At 38.6% G+C, this 4,817-nt stretch overlaps 1 long non-coding RNA gene across 1 annotated transcript; it reads right to left on the bottom strand.

Annotated features, from left to right (window-relative positions):
* Positions 1-429: 429 nt before the first annotated feature.
* On the bottom strand, positions 430-1,682 carry LOC127528475 (uncharacterized). Its single transcript, XR_007935362.1, has 4 exons — positions 1,628-1,682; positions 1,275-1,307; positions 536-626; positions 430-455 (listed from the first exon to the last, which is right to left on the bottom strand). It is a non-coding gene; the product is annotated as an uncharacterized LOC127528475 (long non-coding RNA).
* Positions 1,683-4,817: the final 3,135 nt, after the last annotated feature.

Below are 4,817 nucleotides of genomic sequence, written 5' to 3'. Positions count from 1 at the left end.
AGAATCTCAGATTTCACAGTTTTGAACTTTCTATTCTTATCATATGGATCATGTACATTACAAAAAAAAACAAAAACAAAGCCAATATAAGACATGCCATCAATGTGCCAAGTGTGATTGGGGCCTTTTGTTGAGTACTGGCATCTCAGAATTTTGCGATTTCCTGGCTGTCGTCTGTGCAGACCCCTTGCATCCAATTGACGCATTACTTCATGTACATCATTTCTACAGAAAAAAATAAAGTAATTTTAGAAGTCACATATTTAAGGAAGGGCATGAGTGTTTACTGTTAACCAAGTAGTCAAAGAAACAACATAAATAATAGATAAAACATGAAATATGCTGTAGAATTAGACACAGGATACCGATAGCATGGTCGAATTCCTCTGAAGTCCCTCACACGTCTATACATAGCTCGAACACCTTTCATTGGGGGGCCACTTTTTTAATTCACTCTAAGATACAAAAATCATTTGGATTTCATTAATTCACTTAATGATCACCTCCGTAATCAAGGAGTCAGTAATACTGGTACCTCAACTGCAGCAAAAATTTCATTTTTGGGGCGGTCATTACTCCTTCTAAACAATTTCATTTTGTGCAAAAGTCTTCTCAGTTGGCGATCCCTGAAAATGTTACAGAAATTAACCATGTCCTTCTGTTCTTTAAATCTTAAAACAATGCATAATATTTGTAATTGGTGGAACAAACTTTTATGTTGTCGTCATCTGTTGCGTCAACTCACTAAGAAATATATTATGAGATAAAATTTGATAAAAAATAATTTGCATAATGTTTGTTCTACCAAAAATTAATTTATAGACTGAGAAAAATATTAATGCTTAATACTGAAGTTTTTACACAATACACACTAAGTGAACCAATAACAATAGCATATGGTACAATGAAATTTGGAACTAAAAATGATTATGAATGGCCTTTCCCACAGTATAAAGATATAATCCAAAATCTTATGAAAAATTAATGAAAATATTTAACTTACGATATTTTTCCTCCTGCAAACACTTCAATTACTTTAACCATCTCCTTCTGAGTATACCCTTGCTCAAATAAGTTTCTGATAATACGCAAACCTATGACATGAAACATTTTGATACCAGAACTGTACATACTAATTCAGATTTTTAACAAAAATGTATTTTATTCAAACAGTGTGCAAAACATATTAACTTCCTTATGGGATAATTCATTGTGAGGTATGTTTATAAAATTTAAATTACATTACAATTGAATTATTAAGGCTAGTTACTTACGATCATGGTTCTTTACTCCAATGACATGTGAATCTGTGATACAAAACAAGATATGCACAATAAATGAACACATTAAATACATTCTGAACAATGCATTTTACTGAAAAAATAACGTCTGTAGAAAGCAATGCATTTTGTTAACGGGTGCAACTTTTTAAATATTTTCAACAACTGGCATGTGGTTATACTACTGATAGTAAAGTATCTATGTTGTGTTTCTATAATTACATTTTAAATATCAATGTTGTTTATTTTTAGAGAACTGAAATATTACTGAAGAAAAAAAAAACAAAACGGCCAAATGGGGCTATGCATACGAACTTAAAAGGTTTAAATAAAACAGAAATATACACCTTTACTTTTACTTCCTTGGCTTGTAGAGGGCGTATCCTGCAGCAAAGCTCTAACTTTTTCATGAAAGCCCCTTTCAGTCAATAAGCCTGAAAAACAGGTGTAAATACAGTGACAACAAGCTACGCAAACCCACCAAGACATGGAATCGATTAAATCAAGGAGCTGCGCTACCTTCTTCCAGATCGGCCCTAAGGCGTTCATATTTTTCCAAAGCAGTTCTGGTCTCCATCGGCATCTGTAGCTGAGTCGAAAAACACCATCCCATACTATTAATTAATGATTAACACATTTTTACATGTATTACAAGCATACAATACAACTGATAATATGTTGCGCTTATTTATCTGGTGTAACGAAATTTTCGCGCATTTAACGGCTGAAGTCCGAAGTGGTTTGTGCCCTTCAGAATGAAAAAAGTTTGCGTTCACCTTTTTAATAAAAGGTGAGCTTTTAAGCCTGAGAATTCGCCCCGTAAATGCACACATTTTAATGCACGCGTGTTAATATGTATACTTACACAGTAGTAAAAGACACTCAGCAATTAACGTCATTTACCTTCGTTCCCGCGTTTGAGTCGTGCTGTAAATTCTTACTGTGAAATATAATTGACAAATATTTTGGCGAATGAACTTGTGAAGAAGGTGGACCTAGAGTTTTACGTCACTTCCTTAACGAAAATGCTGTCATGCAGAGGGGGGGGGGGGGGGGGTGACGGAGAGCTGAAGGCGGATGACGGAGATAGGAGGGTGGAAGGCGGAAAACGGACATCGGAGAACTGAGAGCGGACGGTGGTGGAAGGAGGGAGGAGGGAGGAGGGGTGACGGGGGATTCTTCGCAGGGAGGAGGAATATTTTCTCGAAGGTAGTAGGAAGGATGGAGTTTTCTCGTAGGGAGGAGAACTGAGAGCGGATGGTGGTGGGAGGAGGGAGGAGGGTTGATAGGGGATTCCTCGCAGGGAGGAGGAATATTTTCTCGAAGGTAGTAGGAAGGATGGAGTTTTCTCGGAGGGAGGAGGATGTCCTAAAATGGACACTGTACCGGTTGATTTTGCGACTTCTGTCATCATGCTAAATATTATGGTTCGGATGTAGCACCGATTTAATTGCGCAAATCTGAGAAATAGGCTGCGGGACAAGGGGAGGGGGAGGCGGGACCTCAGGTGTAGAGAGCTGGGCAGGGCCATCTTCACTCACGTGCCAGCCTCCATTCGAGTCGCTGAACCTCTTACCACGTGTTGGAGTGTACCTTGCCTCTTCTTAGCTAGTGATACCTGTTTGCTCAGCAGACATTTTCATCTAGAGATTGTTAAAGAGTAACGCTTGATGTTTTTGAGAGAGAGATCACAGCTACATATGTTTTAGAGGGTACCTGCTCATTGGTAGAGATATTATGGCCACATGCTGTCCTCCCCACGCGGGATACGCTCCCCCATCAGATCTGAACGCAATCAGATAGAGTGGCAACGTTTGAAGTTGGAATGTACCTACCTTCCACTTGGCCAGAGATACCTTGCCAACTTTTTACATTTTTGGCAAAGACATCACAGCTACATTCTTGCCCCTGATAGTAAAACCAAAAATATTGTATATGAAGAGGCCCTCGGATACAAAAGCTACCAATATAAACTTTTCTCAATACAAATTATTACTTTTTAAAAAAATTTTTATTGATTTTTTTTGTCCCGTTTCACTACTACGTGGGCGGAGCTGCGGAGGAAAGCTAGTGTATATATATATATATATATATATATATATATATATATATATATATTGTGGCAGACGGCCAGGGACCATACCCGACTGGGACACCCCTACGACATTGAAACCCTGTGAGCAGCCATGGGATGCACGCTACGTCCCCCGGAACGCTTGATGGTAGCCCCCCTGGGTTGCATCGGGGCCACAATGGTGGAACACTGGAGCTCATCCCTGTTGGGCTCCATGGGCTGTTGCCCTGCATTGCACATACTTGCAAAACAGAAAATCTTCACTTAGTGAATTGGCATCAATAAAGCGAACATAACCAATGTACAAGCAGTCTTTACTGTTATCAGTAGCCTCATTAACTTATAAAGTGAAGCACAAGTGTTTTCGTTTTGTCAATGTGTTGTTCTTTCAAGTCATTTGAAATGTCACATATGCGTCTCGCAATCATGTCATTTGACAGTATGATAGCCTATAGTTTTGAGGTGCTGGTTCTCATCCAGCATACCAGATGCCATATCCAAGGCTGCAGGGAGAATTAGCTCCACTGTAGTTGTGTGTGGTTTCTTGCTTTGTGCAAGCGAGTAGACAAGTTTGTGCTTTGGTATCCACTTTTGATGCTTTTACAAAGCGTCTTTCCTGCTCATACTATGTTTTTAGTTTTCTCTGAAAAAAATCAAGTGGTTTATTGGCATAATTGGGGTGTAATGTTTCTATGTGTCTTCTTAATTTGTTTGGCCTCATACTGTCAGCTGCCTGAGATTTCGGACAAGAATGATACAATTGTCTCTCCTCTTCTTGGGCCACACTAACAATGAGCCCAAGTGCAAAATAGGCTTTGTCATATTCCCTTGAATTTGACTTTGAGTGACTACCTTTGTCTGATTTATTTGTCTCAGAAGCATCATGGTGTTTCTTTTTATCCCTGATAAAAGTCTGTCCATGTTTAACTTCATGTTTGTCTTGCTGTCTGAAAGAAAAGAAACTCTAAGGCTTTGTTTATTATTGCTTCCACTAGAAACATGTAAATTCAACTTTGGTTCTGTTGCACATTTTAGCACACCACCAACCTGGGATTTATTGTGCTTCATGCCATCCTTACCTTGCCACAGCTACACATGTGAGAATCACTGAACTAATGGGTTTCTGAGTCCTTATATTGTAATAGATGAAATCATTACCTGGCCTGATGAAGTGCCAATCTAAGACCACTGATTTTTTCATGCGGAAGTGTATGAAAAACATGCTGTGCTGAAAGAATCTTTGAATTGGACCATCTGCAAGAAAAAAAAATCAAGGTAAACTGGATACTTGTTTCTTTTGCTACAATACATACAATAGAAGCTATTATACCCTGCAGCACTTTGTGAATTTTTTGTCTTGACAAAAAGCCCAACAGAGACGTGCTGTGCAAATGCAGAAGTGGGATTGGATAATGATCCTCTCATTTTCTGGTCACAAAAATTGCCTAGAGAATGGTTTTCAA

This window comes from Erpetoichthys calabaricus, chromosome 6 (genome assembly GCF_900747795.2).
Source record: "Erpetoichthys calabaricus chromosome 6, fErpCal1.3, whole genome shotgun sequence".
NCBI lineage: Eukaryota > Metazoa > Chordata > Cladistia > Polypteriformes > Polypteridae > Erpetoichthys > Erpetoichthys calabaricus.
Note: the sequence above shows the minus strand (reverse complement) of the source record. Positions and strands in the feature narration are given on the sequence as shown.